We start from the raw sequence: 17672 nt of genomic DNA on the forward strand, positions 1-17672 counted from the left end.
GGCAAGCAAGTTGCTGCTCAAGTGAAGAAGCCCAAGTCTGATCCTAAACCTGAGACTAAGTGCTTCTACTGCAAAGGGACTGGTCACTGGAAGTGGAACTGCCCCAAGTATTTGGCGGATAAGAAGGATGGCAAGGTAAACAAAGGTATATTGGATATACGTGTTATTGATGTGTACTTTACTAGTGTTTATAGCAACCCCTCGGCATTTGATACTGGTTCAGTTGCTAAGATTAGTAACTCGAAACGGGAGTTGCAGAATAAACAGAGACTAGTTAAGGGTGAAGTGACGATGTGTGTTGGAAGTAGTTCCAAGATTGATATGATCATCATCGCACACTCCCTATAATTTCGGGATTAGTGTTGAACCTAAATAAGTGTTATTTGGTGTTTGCGTTGAGCATGAATATGATTTGATCATGTTTATTGTAATACGGTTATTCATTTAAGTAAGAGAATAAATTGTTGTTCTGTTTACATGAATAAAACCTTATATGGTTACACACCCAATGAAAATAGTTCATTGGATCTCGATCGTAGTGATACACATAATCATAATATTGAACCAAAAGATGCAAAATTAATAATGATAGTGCAACTTATTTGTGGCACTGCCGTTTAGGTCATATTGGTGTAAAGCGCATGAAGAAACTCCATGCTGATGGGCTTTTAGAATCACTTGATTATGAATCAGTTGATGCTTGCGAACCATGCCTCATGGGCAAGATGACTAAGACTCTGTTCTTCGGAACAATGGAGCGAGCAACAGATTTGTTGGAAATCATACATACTGATGTATGTGGTTCGATGAATATTGAGGCTCGCGACAAGTATCATTATTTTCTGATCTTCACAGATGATTTGAGCAGATATGGGTATATCTACTTAATGAAACACAAGTCTGAAATAGTTGAAAAATTCAAAGAATTTCAGAGTGAAGTGGAGAATCATCGTAACAAAAATGAAAGTTTCTATGATATGATCGCAGAAGTAAAATATTTGAGTTACAAGTTTCACAAACTCATGCCACCTGGAACACCACAGCATAATGGTGTGTCCGAATGTCATAACCGTACTTTATTAGATATGGTGCGATCTATGATGTCTCTTACCGATCTACCACTATTGTTTTGGGGTTATGCATTAGAGACAGCTGCATTCACGTTAAATAGGGCACCATCTAAGTCCGTTGAGACGACACAATCTGAACTGTGGTTTGGCAAGAAACCAAAGTTGTCGTTTCTTAAAGTTTGGGGTTGTGATGCTTATATGAAAAGGTTTCATCCTAATAAGCTCAAACCCAAATCGGAGAAATATGTCTTCATAGGATACCCAAAGGAGACTGTTGGGTACACCTTCTATCACAAATCCAAAGGCAAGACTTTTGTTGCTAAATTCGGAGTTTTTCTAGAGAAGGAGTTTCTCTCGAAAGAAGTGAGTGGGAGGAAAGTAGAACTTGATGAGGTAACTGTACCTGCTCCCTTATTGGAAAGTAGTTTATCCCAGAAATCTGTTCCTGTGACTACTACACCAACTAGTGAGGAAGCTAATGATGATGATCATGTAACTTCAAATCAAGTTACTACCAAATCTCGTAGGTAAACCAGAGTGAGATCCGCACCAGAGTGGTACGGTAATCCTGTTCTGGAAGTCATGTTACTAGACCATGAAGAACTTGCGAACTATGAGGAAGCGATGATGAGCCCAGATTCCGCGAAATGGTTTGAGGCCATGAAATCTGAGATATGATCCATGTATGAGAACAAAGTATGGACTTTGATGGATTTGCCCGATGATCGGCAAGCCATAGAAAATAAATGGATCTTCAAGAGGAAGACGGACGCTGATAGTAGTATTACTATCTACAAAGCTAGAATTGTCGCAAAAGGTTTTCGACAAGTTCAAGGTGTTGACTACGATGAGATTTTCTCACTCGTATCTATGCTTAAGTCTGTCCGAATCATGTTAGCAATTGCCGCATTTTATGAAATCTGGCAAATGGATAAACAAAACTGCATTCCTTAATGTATTTACTAAATAAGAGTTGTATACGATGCAACTAGAAGGTTTTGTCGATCCTAAAGGTGTTAACTAAATATGCAAGCTCCAGCGATCCATCTATGGACTGGTGCAAGAATCTCGGAGTTGGAATATACGCTTTGATAAGTTGATCAAAGCATATAGTTTTATACAGACTTGCGGTGAAGCCTGTATTTACAAGAAAGTGAGTGGGAGCACTACAGCATTTCTGATAAGTATATGTGTATGACATATTGTTGATCGGAAATAATGTAGAATTATTCTGCAAAGCATAAAGGAGTGTTTGAAAGGAGTTTTTCAAAGAAAGACCTCGGTAAAGCTGCTTACATATTGAGTAGCAAGATCTATAGAGATAGATCAAGACGCTTGATAAGTTTTTCAATGAGTACATACCTTGACAAGTTTTTTAAGTAGTTCAAAATGGAACAGTCAAAGAAAAAGTTTCTTGCCTGTGTTACAAGGTGTGAAGTTGAGTAAGACTCAAAGCCCGACCACGGCAGAAGATAGAAAGAGAATGAAAGTCATTCCCTATGCCTCAGTCATAGGTTCTATAAAGTATGCCATGCTGTGTACCAGATCTATTGTATACCATACACTGTGTTAAGAGAGGGAGTACAATAGTGATCTAGGAGTAGATCAATGGACAGTGGTCAAAATTATCCTTACTGGAATAAGGATATGTTTCTCGATTATGGAGGTGACAAAAGGTTCGTCGTAAAGGGTTACGTCGATGCAAGTTTTGACACTGATCCAGATGACTCTAAGTCTCAATCTGGATACATATTGAAAGTGGGAGCAATTAGCTAGAGTAGCTCCATGCAGAGCATTGTTGACATAGAAATTTGCAAAATACATGCGGATCTGAATGTGGCAGACCCGTTGACTAAACTTCTCTCACAAGCAAAACATGATCACTTTTTGGGTCTTAATCACATAGCGATGTGAACTAGATTATTGAATCTAGTAAACCCTTTTGGTGTTAGTCACATGGAGATGTGAACCAATCACATAAAGATGTGAACTATTGATGTTAAATCACATGGCAATGTGATCTATATTATTGACTCTAGTGCAAGTGGGAGACTGAAGGAAATATGCCCTAGAGGCAATAATAAAGTTATTATTTATTTCCTTATTTCATGATAAATGTTTATTATTCATGCTAGAATTGTATTAACCGGAAACATAATACATGTGTGAATACATAGGCAAACAGAGTGTCACTAGTATGCCTCTACTTGACTAGCTCGTTAATCAAAGATGGTTATGTTTCCTAACCATGAACAAAGAGTTGTTATTTGATTAACAGGATCACATCATTAGTTGAATGATCTGATTGACATGACCCATTCCATTAGCTTAGCACCCGATCGTTTAGTATGTTGCTATTGCTTTCTTCATGACTTATACATGTTCCTATGACTATGAGATTATGCAACTCCCATTTTCCGGAGGAACACTTTGTGTGCTACCAAACGTCACAACAAAACTGGGTGATTATAAAGGAGCTCTACAGGTGTCTCCAAAGGTACATGTTGGGTTGGCGCATTTCGAGATTAGGATTTGTCACTCCGAATGTCGGAGAGGTATCTCTGGGCCCTCTCGGTAATGCACATCACTTAAGCCTTGCAAGCATTGCAACTAATGAGTTAGTTGCGAGATGATGTATTACATAACGAGTAAAGAGACTTGCCGGTAACGAGATTGAACTAGGTATTGGATACCGAAGATCGAATCTCGGGCAAGTAACATACCGATGACAAAGGGAACAATGTATGTTGTTATGCGGTCTGACCGATAAAGATCTTCATAGAATATGTAGGAGCCAATATGGGCATCCAGGTCCCGCTATTGGTTATTGACCGGAGACGTGTCTTGGTCATGTCTACATTGTTCTCGAACCGTAGGGTCTGCACGCTTAAGGTTTCGATGACAGTTATACTATGAGTTTTGATGTACCGAAGGAGTTCGGAGTCCCGGATGAGATCGGGGACATGACGAGGAGTCTCGAAATGGTTGAGATGTAAAGATCGATATATTGGACGACTATATTCGGACTTCGGAAAGGTTCCGAGTGATTCGGGTATTTTTCGGAGTACCGGAGAGTTACGGTAATTCGCTGGGAGAAGTATTGGGCCTTATTGGGCCATACGAGAAAGAGAGAGGGGCTGCCTAGGGCAGGTCGCGCCCCCCAAGGCCTAGTCCGAATTGGACTAGGGGGAGGGGCTGCGCCCCTTCCTTGTTTCCTACTCCTACTACATGGAAGGACTCCTAGTTGGACTAGGAAAGGGGGAATCCTACTCCCGGTGGGAGTAGGACTCCCCTAGGGCGCGCCATAGAGAGGGCCGGCCCTCCCCTCCTCCACTCCTTTATATACGAGGGCAGGGGGCACCCCATAGACACACAAGTTGATCTTCGTGATCGTTCCTTAGCCGTGTGCGGTGCCCCCTTCCACCATATTCCACCTCGGTCATATTGTTGCATTGCTTAGGCGAAGCCCTGCGACGGTTGAACATCAAGATCGTCACCACGCCGTCGTGCTGACGGAACTCCTCCCCGAAGCTTTGCTGGATCGGAGCCCGGGGAGTGTCATCGAGCTGAACGTGTGCCAAGAACTCGGAGGTGCCGGAGTAACGGTGCTTGGATCGGTTGGACCGGGAAGACGTACGACTACTTCCTCTACATTGTGTCAACGCTTCCGCTTCGGTCTACGAGGGTACATAGACAACACTCTCCCCTCTCGTTGCTATGCATCACCATGATCTTGCGTGCGCATAGGAAATTTTTGAAATTACTTCGTTCCCCAACAGTTGAATCGACCGAACAAAGACAGTATGGCAGAAAGCATACCCAGATTAGAAGTGGCCGCATCCTCCATCACCTCATCATCGTCCCTGTAAGCTGAGGTCCCGGAAGTGGCAGCGCTGACAGTTCCAAAGTTCATCCAGTTAAAACAAGAAAAACAAACAGCGCGGAGCATCAAGTAAATACAAAGAGAGACACTCACGCGGAAGCGACGGGGATATCAATCTTGATCTTCGGCAACGCCTTCCGAGTCTTCGGCTCTGCAACTTTGGGGTGCTTTGGTGCCTTCTCAGTTGGGGTTGGTGAAGAGATCCGAGGATGCTTCGAAGACTGACCAGCCTGAGCAGCTGCCTTTTCACGGGCGCTCGGTCGTTCTTGGTCATGCTTGGATCGCCTCTCCCTACGTGGGGGCAACTCGACTTCTTCTCCATCGCTTGAGTCGTCGCTTCCTCCATCCCCTTCACCGTCGGAAGTCCACTCGCCACTGTCGCCGCCACTCGCCTCGCCTTCTAGATCTTGCTCTTGCTCTCCGTTGGGCATTGAATACATTTCAATAATGGCCTGAAAGAAAGCAGGAAGAACAAAGTCAATCGACGCAGTATAGGCAGCTGCGCGGGTGAATTCATATTACAAGCAAAAACTCATAATCAGACCTTCTCTGGTGCATGAGACTGGTCGAATGGGGGAACTCTCCTGGCTCCCCTGGGGTTATCCTTGTTTCCGGTAATGCCCGACAGCCACTTCTCCAGTGTGTCGTCATCGACCTCCTCCGGGTGAATCCGAGTGGAGTCTTCAAGACCCGAATACATCCACATCGGATGGTCTCGGGATTGAAGAGGCTGGATGCGCCGCTGAAGGAAGACCTCCAAGAGATCCATACCGGTGACCCCGTCACGGATAAGCTGGACCACTCGACCGACCAGCACCCTCACTTGCGCCTTCTCCTCCGGGAGCACCTTCAAAGGGGAGGGTTTCCTCACTCGGTCCATGGTAAAGGGAGGGAGGCCAGTCGACTGCCCTGGCGTCGACTGGTCCTTACAGTAAAACCAGGTCGATTGCCATCCGTGGACTGAGTCGGGAAGAATCATGGCCGGAAAAGAATTTCTCCCTCTCATCTGGATACCAAGACCCCCACACATCTGAATCACTTGCGTCCTCTCATCACTCGGATTAGCCTTTTTCACCGTCTGGGAGCGACAAGTGAAAATGTGCTTGAAAAGACCCCAGTGAGGCCGGCAACCCAGGAAGTTCTCACACAAAGAAATGAAAGCGGCGAGATAAACGATTGTGTTGGGAGTAAAGTGGTGGAGTTGTGCCCCAAAGAAGTTCAGAAACCCACGAAAGAAAGGGTGAGGAGGCAAGGAAAATCCACGGTCGACGTGGGTGGCAAGAAGAACACGCTCACCCTCCCAAGGTTGCGGCTCAGATTCCTTCCCCGGAAGCCGCGCCAAGTCATAGGGGATCAGCCCCCTTTGGCCAGGTCGTCGAGGTCTTCTTGGGTGATCCTCGAGTGGATCCAGTCGCCCTGGATCCAGCCCTTTCGCAGGCCGGTTCGCGAGGAGGATTTGCCCCGACTGGTCGCCTTCCCCTTCAACCTCGCCGTCGCCTTCTTTACCCTCTCCAGAGCCGCCGTCTTCTCCTTCCCCATCGTCGCCGGCGAGACGCGTACGGAACGGTGGCGCGAGGGCGAGAGCGAGTGCAGCGGAGGAGCGTGAAGAGGAGAAGAGATAATGGGAACACACTGTTCGGGAGACCCCGGTCCAACGCCTTATACGAGGCCGCTTCCGAGTGGCTGATTGGTAGGCCCGGGCGGTTCTGTCAAATCCCGTAACAATCGCGCGCGCGATACGTGGCGAAAAAGGTGGTGCGGGAATCGAGGCGGCTCCGTTCTATCCCATCCGATTACTGGGGCCTTCCCCGTCCCGCGCGCTTCCCAAAATTCGGATCCCACGAAATCTGCGGGCAGCGGAACAACCTGTTAGACCAAAGATCTCCTCCGCATCGTCACTCGGAGCCTTTCAAGTAAACAAACTCACTCGACAAAAACCTAAGAATGGATCAAGGCGACTGGAAAGGAAGTCGCTGCCGTCGCTCAGGTTCGTTGGTCCGAAACAAGAAATGCTCACGGCATGAAAAATGAGTCGGAGAAGTGCTCAGTCCCTTTCCCACTCAAACCTCGATCCATTCGGGGGCTAATGATCAAGCTATGTACCTAGGGTAGGGGCATGGACCTGTCCAAACTGACCTACCCAAGGACACCTCCAGAAGAAATAATCTTTCAATCGACTTGGAGGTGTTCCACTCGACAGACTCGAAGATACTCGACCAAGAAGCAACCACTCGACCAAGACCAAGCCACTCGACAGTCAGGAGACCTAAAGGCACTCCGCATGCTAACGGTCGGCCATTAAGTAGCTTTTATGGTCATCATAACACTTTATTAGGGGCGTTACCAGTAACGCCCGACCTTAACGTACTTAAAAACCTGCATAACTGAGGGCCGGAGGGGTCTCGCGAACTCTATATAAGCCACCCCCTCCTCAGTGTAAAGGGTTCGGACCCCTGTAATTCATACTCTCATAATCCAGTCGACCGCCTCCGGGCTCCGATACGTAGGGCTATTACTTCCTCCGAGAAGGGCCTGAACTCATAAACCTTGCGTTCTTACAACTTTTCCATAGCTAAGATCTTGCCTCTCCATACTTACCCCCCTACACTACTGTCAGACTTGGAACCACGACAGTGTTCATTGATGATATTTTGGTATACTCGAAGAATGAAGAGGAGCACAAGGAGTATTTGCGTTTAGTTCTCGAGAAGCTCAGGGAACATCAGTTGTATGCCAAGTTCAGCAAGTGTGAGTTTTGGTTGAAGGAAGTTGGATTTCTTGTACATGTTATATGAGGAGAAGGTATAGCAGTAGACCCCACCAAGGTTCAGTCTGTAACTGAGTGGTTGGCACCCACCTCAGTTGGGTAGATCCGCAGTTTTCTAAGACTCACAGGATATTATCCAAGGTCCATTGAGAATTTTTCCAAGATTGTAAAGCCTATGACAGAGTTGTTGAAGAAGGACACTAAGTTTAAATGGACGGATGAATGTGAGGCCAGTTTTCAGGAGTTGAAGAAACGTTTGGTTACAACCCCAATGCCGATTCTTCCGGATATATGCAAGGATTTCCAAGTGTATTGCGACACTTCTCGCTTAGGACTTGGAGGAGTACTTATGCAGGACGGAAGAGTTGTTTCATATGCCTCACAATAACTTCGACCTCGTGAGTTGAATTGTGCCACCCATGATTTGGAGTTAGCAGCCGTAGTGCATGCGCTCAAGACCTGGAGACATCTTCTTATTGGAAACCGCTGCGATGTGTACACGGATCATAAGAGTTTGAAATACATTTTCATGCAGAAGGAGATGAATCTCAGACAGAGGAGATGGTTGGAGCTTATAAAGGATTATGATATGAAACTACACTATCACCCAGGGAAGGCCAATGTCGTATCAGACGCTTTGAGCCGCAAGAGTTATGCCAATACCCTTGTAAGCGGAGGATTATTGCAGGAGTTAGTCGAGAATATCAAGGAACTTCGTTTGGAGATAGTTCCTAGAGGTTTTGTGGCAACAATGGAGGTGCAGTCTACATTATTGGGAAAGATTTGGAAGCTCAGAAGGATGATAAGGAAATCGCTCAGTTAAAGGAGAAGATGAATAAGGGAAAAACCAAGGGTTTCCGTGAGGATGAGCATGAGACCTTATGGTTTGAGGACCATGTATACGTACCCAGTAATGCAGAGATCAGAAAGTTAATACTTCAGGAAGCACATGATTCGCCATACTCGATACACCCTGAAAACACCAAGATGTATTTGGATTTGAAGGAGCGTTTCTTGTGGACTAGTATGAAGAAGTACATTGCTGAGTATGTAGCCGTGTGTGATGTATGCCAGAGAGTGAAGGTAGAACATCAGAAGCTAGCAGGATTACTGCAACCCATGCCGATACCAGAATGGAAGTGGAACAAGCTCGGCATGGATTTCATCACCGGATTACCCAGGATCCGATCGGGATATGATTCAATATGGGTAGTAGTTGATCGCTTGACCAAGGAAGCTCACTTTATCCCGGTGAAGACCACTTATACAAGTGCAAAGTTGGCCAAGATATATATGACCAGGATCGTATGTCTGCATGGAGTTCCGAGGACCATCGTATCAGATAGAGGGACACAATTTACCTCGAAGTTTTGGAATCAGCTGCACCTGACTATGGGTACCAGGCTAGAGTTCAGTACGGCCTTTCACCCACAGACTGATGGACAAACCGAGAGAGTTGATCAGATTCTGGAGGACATGTTGAGAGCTTGTGCACTAGATTATAGATCTAGCTGGGATGATAATTTGCCCTACATAGAGTTCTCATACAACAACAATTATCAGGCTAGTTTGAAGATGGCACCTTTCAAAGCTTTGTATGGTAGAAGGTGCAGGACGCCGTTGATTTGGGATGAAGTTGGAGATAGTCAGTTGTTTGGACCAGATTTGATCAAAGAGTCTGAAGAGAAGGTTAAGTTGATTGGAGATAGACTGAAGGTAGATCAGTCCAGGCATAAGAGTTGTGCCGATACCAAACACAAGGAGGTAGTCTATGAGATTGGAGACGAAGCATATCTTCGTGTGTCACCACTGCGAGGAGTTAAACGATTTAGAGTTAAGGGAAAGTTAGCCCCGAGATTTGTAGGACCATATTGAGTTTTGGAACGTATGGGAGAAGTTGCCTACAAATTGGAGTTACCCGAAGGACTGTCAGGAATTCAGGATGTGTTTCACGTTTCCTAGTTGAAGAAGTGCCATGCAGAGATGGCTGATATTCCTCTAAGAGATATAGTGCCCCTGGAAGCAATTCCGTTGGATAGTGACATGACCTACAAGGAGAAACCCGTCAAGATTCTCAAGTTTGCTAGCCTAGTTACATGCAGCAAGGTTATCAAGTTTTGCAAAGTCCAGTGGAACCACCATATCGAGGATGAAGCCAGCTGGGAGGGAGAAGAAGACCTATGGAAAGACCACCCACACCTATTTTCTAGCCAACCCGAATCTCGAGGGCGAGATTCATCTTAAGAGGGGTAGGTTTGTAACATCCCAATTTTCAATTTGCATGTTATACATATGTCATCATATGCATATCATATTTTACTTGCATTTTGGTTGTGATCCTAGAGATCTTAAGCAACCCAAGGACCCAAGGACAGAGTTGGATATTTCATTACTTTTATATTTGAATTTTCTCAAATTTGAAAAGAGGATCATTTTGATTTTAATATTTTTTCTCTCTGAAATATTTGCAATATTAAAAATAAATGAGAGGAGATAAAATGACTTCTCCAAAATCAGAGGGGAATATTGGAGGAAAAATATTAAAATTAAATAAATATTTTATTTGGAATTTTATTGCTATTTTATTTGAATTAGAAAAATATGCATATTTCAAAATTGCATTATTAGGCCAGAAAAATGTTCACTTTGTTCTAAATATTTTATTTAGACGGTGTAAATTGTTTTGACATTTTTAGATTTCTTTATATTTTATTAGGATTTTTGTTTTCGGCGGATTTTTTTTTTAAAAGTTCGAACCTACTGGGCCGAAGCCCAGCTGGCCCAACAGCCTAGCAGGCCGCGTCGCCAACCGCCTCCCGTCGCCGTAGCCGGCACAGACTCCTAGGAGTCCGGTGCGCCACCGCTGCCTAGCTTCGCCTCCAAGTCGGAGCCCCCCCGAGGCTTTATAAACCGAGCCCCGGCCTCACTCTCTCCTCACCCCGCCGCTCGCCGCCTCTAGCAGCAGCAGCAGCGCCACGCTGCCGCCGCCGCAGACGCAGTCGCCGCTGCCCGCGCTTGTCGCCGGCCCGCTCGCCGGACTCCGCCGCCTCGCCGTTGCTCGCCGCCTCGCCGGAGCCGCCGACCCGCCGGTTTTCCCCGGCGAATTGGTATAAACCATCCCAGTTTTTTTCGGCTTTGTTTCTAGATTGGTTTAATTTTTAGGGTTAGGTTTTCCCGGTTTTCTTCGGTTTCGCTATTTTGCGAACGTTCGCCCGAACACATCTTTTCGTGAACGCGTTCGTTCGTTCATCTCTGATAGAGAACGTTCGTTCGTTAGTCCTTTTATTTTATTTTTTTGGCCAGGGACCTATCTGCGATTTTTTTATTGCATATTAGCCACTGATTTTCAAACCCTCATTACTTTTTAACCGTTCTTCAAAATCCAGTGAAACCAACGCCAAAATCTTCGCCTCGAACCCCTCTTTCCAGTTAATCAACTTGAACATGGTTTTGACAAATTAAAATTTTGTTGCAAGAAGATTTGAATTCGAACTTCCTTTGATCGTAGTTTGAGTTTCGTAGCTCCGATTTGATTGATTCTTTTTGCAAATCGAAGCACTTTAGTTGAACTTAGTGTTTGGACTTTCTCATCTGAGTTTTACCCTTGCATATATGCTTGAGTGCTTATGTATGCTATTATTTGTTTGCGATAGAATTTCCAGAGTGCGAAGCATGCCATTACGAGTCTTTAGGGTTTGCGGATCGTCAGCAAGGCAAGTAACACTTTGATCATACTTCTTATTACCCAGTTTTATGCATTAGTCTCAATCCTCAAACACTGCATGGTTAGGACTTGAATACTTGTGGGTACCGGAAAGTAGTGATGAGGTAGTACCTATTGCCTTTATTTTCAAACCCTGGGAGTTACTTCTACGTTATGTTTATATTGCTATGCTATGCTCGTAGATGTGGTTTGGTTTGAGTGATCCATGACAGGTGTGAGAGTTTTAATTAATGGTTAAACTTAAGGTGGCTACTTTAATACACATCTGGCTGGATTGGTTGAGGCACCCTGGAGCACCTAGTGGTTGTCTGGGCACATGGAGCAATCCAGTGTTGTTGTGGGATATCCCGGAGTACCCGTGTGACCATCCTACAGTTTGCCACCCAGGCTCAAAGTGATCATAAGATTATTCTTGATGGAAACTTCCGTGTGCACCCACAAGACATTATGGGCTCTGGCTTAGTTTACTAAGTTGTGTGACCTCTTTCAGTGGTAGGCTAGCAGATGTAGGGGATGTAGGTGGTACTATCTACCTAGAGTAAAGAGTTAATGCTTCTGAAAGACTGTGTCTCGGTCATCCGTTTCTCATACAACATGTAGTGCCAGAAATCCAACAGAGGAGATCGAGTCTTGTGAGGAAAAGTGCGCAAACCTCTGCAGAGTGTATAAACTAATCATCGTTAGCCGTGTCCCTGGTTATGGACATCTTGAGTATCTGGTACTTGAATTATTGATTTGATCTCATCACTCTATTAATTAATTTGTTGGGTTGATGATTATTAATTTGGGATTGAGTTGGAGGAACCTTCTCAATGTTTTAACAAACTTTGTAGTAAATAAAATTAATTCCTTTGTTGTAGGGAAAAATTAGCTTTCAGGAAAAATAACCGTAGAGCCTCCACCAGCCAAATATGCATATAGTTATAGATGTTACCTGTTCATTTCTCTATAGTGTTATTTTGCCAGAATATTCCATGTGTTGACCCATTTCGGGCTGCAACCTATTAGGTTGTAGACTTTTCAGACGAAGAGTAAGGTGCTAGGTCGTTGTTTTGCACTCAGCTATGTCGTTGGAGTTGATGGACTCGCTTTACCTTCGAAGCCTTCCGTTGTTATCTTCATTAGATGGCCTTGAGCCATATTATTGTAATAAGTACTCTCTTTTGAGATATTCGATGTAATAAGTGTGTGATTGAAACTCTGTTATAAATCCTTCATAGGTCACTCTTCCCTACTCATTTCTGACTCTTCTCCACTTTCCACTCTATAGATGGCGGATTCAAGGAACAAGTTTGCTCAGCCGGATGAAGACACCCCTTTTGGACGACACTTGAAGGAGGCCAGTAGATACCTGAACATCCGAATACCAAGCTTCACCGGGACCTACACCACCACTCTACTGGAAGAAGAGCGCTGCACCATTCGAGTACATGTTCCAGGAAGAACATTCATACCAGTGACTGATCCCATAGAGTTTTCCTTTGATGCACCAATGTGGAGTCTAGGAAAGAGCATCGCAGCTCACATCGCCATGGTGCGCATCGGCGAAGTTTACCACAAGGATATTAAGGACACCATCTACCAGATATGTGGACACCGAGATGAGCAATGGGAGATGATCAACACCAGGAGGGACAAGTCCATTGTAGCCTACATCCAGGAGTTAAACCAACACATTCGTCGTCAGGAGAACCAGATGTGCGCCAGCATGATAGACATGAAGAAGGTGATGACCAGGAACATGGAGCTTGAAGAGGAACTCAAGTCTACACATGATGGCTATGAAGAGGAGATTGCAGTACTGCTGGAGAAGAATGAAGACATGAAGAAGAAGCTAGGAGTATTCATGGGAGACCCCGCACCAGGAGGAGATGACGATCATCCCGAGGACTACATCATCATCGACGACACCGACTCCGACCCCGACAGTGATGATGACTATGAAGACGAAGCTGGAGCAGATATCATGGAATCTTCTTCCAATCAAAATTTCTAGTCAACCACCATATTATCAGTAGTATACCCCCATGTATATAGAATAGTCTGAGTATTTTTTAACGATAGTTAGATCGTTTGTATGCCCTTGTTTGAATTGAGTGTTGTGATATGAATGTGTTTGTCTCATGTGCATATGGGTAGTGATTTTCCCCTTAGACCCCACTCTATTCTAATCTCTCCCCTGTAAACCTATCACATGCCTCTGAGACGTGACCCCGGATTTGTCTTCCCACCGGAGCTCACTCAGTTGATCCAACAGCAGAATGCCTTGATGCAGCTACTAGTCCAGAACCAAGGCAACAACAACAACAACAATAACAACCCGCCGCCACGACCTCCAGTTGACAACTTAGCCCGTTTTCTGAGGTTGAATCCACCGGTTTTTTCCAGTGGCACCGAGCCGATTGTTGCTGATGATTGGCTCCACAGGATTGGAAGGGAGTTGACCACCGCAGGTTGCACAGATGCTGAGAAGGTGCGCTTTGCCGCACATCAATTGGATGGACTAGCAGCCTCATGGTGGGGGAATTACACCGCCACTTTTCCCATAGCCAATGTCACTTGGGATCAGTTCCAGCAAGCTTTCCGTACCGCACGTGTCTCTACTAGAGCTATGAGCATGAAGAAGCATGAGTTTCACAACTTACGCCAGGGAAATCGTACCGTGGGGCAGTGCATGGATGAGTTTAGTAAGTTAGCTCGCTATGCCCCAGATGATGTGGCCACAGATGCCGCGAAGCAGGAGAAGTTTATGGAAGGGCTGAATGATGAGCTGAGCATGCAGTTGATGGTGGCAACATTCAATAACTACCAGGATTTGGTAGATAGGGCCCTAATGATTGAAGGCAAGCAGCAACAGATAGGGAGCCACAAAAGGAAGTATGGACAAGGGAAGTATAATTCTGGAGCTCAGTAGAAGCCTCGTTTTACCCCGAACTCGGGAGGACACACTCATAATCATGGAGGCCATACCCACAATGGAGAGAGTTCACACAATCACAGTGGCCCCAAGAATGGGAATGGGAATGGAGGAAGCAATGGACAGAACCGTTCTAACCCAGCAACACCCGCCAGGAAGGATTTAAGTCACATTAATTGTTTCAAGTGCGGGAAGACTGGACACTACGCCATTGAATGTCCTGAAGCAAAGAATGGAAATGGAAACTCTAGGAAGAAGCCCAATCCATTTACCAGAGGTCAGGTGAACCACATCAACGTGGAGGAGGTTGAAGATCAGCCTGACGTAGTGACGTTAAGTTTTTGATTAAGTCATTTACCGCACTCGTTCTTTTTGATACTGGTGCATCGCTTTCATACATATCAAGGGGATTTGTGGACAACTTTAAATTGCCAACCATAGCCCTTAGGTCACCCATGTTAGTAAGTTCGCCAGGAGCAGAGTATATGGCTGGCCGATGGTGTGATCGGTTACCCTTAACCATTAGTAGTCATGTTTTCCCCTCAGACCTAATAATTTTGGACTCCCAAGGATTGGATATAATATTAGGCATGGATTGGTTATCGAAGTATGGAGGAAACATCGACTGTGCTAGTAAGACAATTGTACCCACCACCCCGGAGGGAAAAAGGATCAAGTATGTGTCTAGGCATGCGCCAAGGAGGACCCAAGTAAATTCTCTCTCGGGAGTTGTTCAAGAGGAAGTGCCTGTTGTGAAAGATTACCCGGATGTATTTCCAGAGGAATTACCAAGCATGCCACCAGATCGAAACATAGAGTTTTTGATAGAACTGTTGCCAGGCACCGGACCAATATCGAAGAGACCGTATCGGATGGCCGCAAATGATCTGGAAGAAATCAAGAAATAGATTAAAGAGTTATTGGAGAAAGGCTACATTCGACGAAGTTCATCACCGTGGGGAGCCCCAGTGCTCTTGGTAGAGAAGAAGGATGGATCTTTGAGAATGGTTGTTGATTATCATGCATTGAATGAAGTGACGATCAAGAACAAGTACCCACTACCGATGATCAACGATTTGTTTGACCAGCTGCAAGGAGCTAAAGTATTCTCCAAGATCGATCTGCGATCAGGATACCACCAGTTGAAGATTCGGGAACAGGATATACCTAAGACAACTTTTACCACAAGGTACGGGCTATATGAGTACACGGTCATGTCATTTGGATTGAAAAATGCCCCTGCCTATTTCATGACCATGATGAATAAAGTGTTCATGGAATTCCTGGATAAATTTGTTATGGTGTTCATTGATGATATTTTGGTATACTCGAAGAATGAAGAGGAGCACAAGGAGTATTTGCGTTTAGTTCTCGAGAAGCTCAGGGAACATCAGTTGTATGCCAAGTTCAGCAAGTGTGAGTTTTGGTTGAAGGAAGTTGGATTTCTTGTACATGTTATATCAGGAGAAGGTATAGCAGTAGACCCCACCAAGGTTCAGTCTGTAACTGAGTGGTTGGCACCCACCTTAGTTGGGTAGATCCGCAGTTTTCTAGGACTCGCAGGATATTATCGAAGGTCCATTGAGAATTTTTCCAAGATTGTAAAGCCTGTGCAGAGTTGTTGAAGAAGGACACTAAGTTTAAATGGATAGATGAATGTGAGGCCAGTTTTCAGGAGTTGAAGAAACGTTTGGTTACAACCCCAATGCCGATTCTTCCGGATATACACAAGGATTTCCAAGTGTATTGCGACGCTTCTCGCTTAGGACTTGGAGGAGTACTTATGCAGGATGGAAGAGTTGTTTCATATGCCTCACAACAACTTCGAACTCATGAGTTGAATTATGCCACCCATGATTTGGAGTTAGCGGCCGTAGTGCATGCGCTCAAGACCTGGAGACATTTTCTTATTGGAAACCGCTGCGATGTGTACACGGATCATAAGAGTTTGAAATACATTTTCATGCAGAAGGAGATGAATCTCAGACAGAGGAGATGGTTGGAGCTTATAAAGGATTATGATATGAAACTACACTATCACCCAGGGAAGGCCAATGTCGTATCAGACGCTTTGAGCCGCAAGAGTTATGCCAATACCCTTGTAAGCGGAGGATTATTGCAGGAGTTAGTCGAGAATATCAAGGAACTTCGTTTGGAGATAGTTCCTAGAGGTTTTGTGGCAACAATGGAGGTGCAGTCTACATTATTGGGAAAGATTTGGAAGCTCAGAAGGATGATAAGGAAATCGCTCAGTTAAAGGAGAAGATGAATAAGGGAAAAACCAAGGGTTTCCGTGAGGATGAGCACGAGACCTTATGGTTTGAGGACCATGTATACGTACCCAGTAATGCAGAGATCAGAAAGTTAATACTTCAGGAAGCACATGATTCGCCATACTCGATACACCCTGAAAACACCAAGATGTATTTGGATTTGAAGGAGCGTTTCTTGTGGACTAGTATGAAGAAGTACATTGCTGAGTATGTAGCCGTGTGTGATGTATGCCAGAGAGTGAAGGTAGAACATCAGAAGCTAGCAGGATTACTGCAGCCCATGCCGATACCAGAATGGAAGTGGAACAAGCTCGGCATGGATTTCATCACCGGATTACCCAGGATCCGATCGGGATATGATTCAATATGGGTAGTAGTTGATCGCTTGACCAAGGAAGCTCACTTTATCCCGGTGAAGACCACTTATACAAGTGCAAAGTTGGCCAAGATATATATGACCAGGATCGTATGTCTGCATGGAGTTCCAAGGACCATCGTATCAGATAGAGGGACACAATTTACCTCGAAGTTTTGGAATCAGCTGCACCTGACTATGGGTACCAGGATAGAGTTCAGTACGGCCTTTCACCCACAGACTGATGGACAAACCGAGAGAGTTGATCAGATTCTGGAGGACATGTTGAGAGCTTGTGCACTAGATTATAGATCTAGCTGGGATGATAATTTGCCCTACATAGAGTTCTCATACAACAACAATTATCAGGCTAGTTTGAAGATGGCACCTTTCAAAGCTTTGTATGGTAGAAGGTGCAGGACGCCGTTGATTTGGGATGAAGTTGGAGATAGTCAGTTGTTTGGACCAGATTTGATCAAAGAGTCTGAAGAGAAGGTTAAGTTGATTCGAGATAGACTGAAGTTAGATCAGTCCAGGCATAAGAGTTGTGCCGATACCAAACACAAGGAGGTAGTCTATGAGATTGGAGACGAAGCATATCTTCGTGTGTCACCATTGCGAGGAGTTAAACGATTTAGAGTTAAGGGAAAGTTAGCCCCGAGATTTGTAGGACCATATTGAGT

Source organism: Triticum urartu, chromosome 3A, assembly GCF_056163025.1.
Source record: "Triticum urartu cultivar PI428250 chromosome 3A, HENAU_Tu73, whole genome shotgun sequence".
Classification (NCBI taxonomy): domain Eukaryota; kingdom Viridiplantae; phylum Streptophyta; class Magnoliopsida; order Poales; family Poaceae; genus Triticum; species Triticum urartu.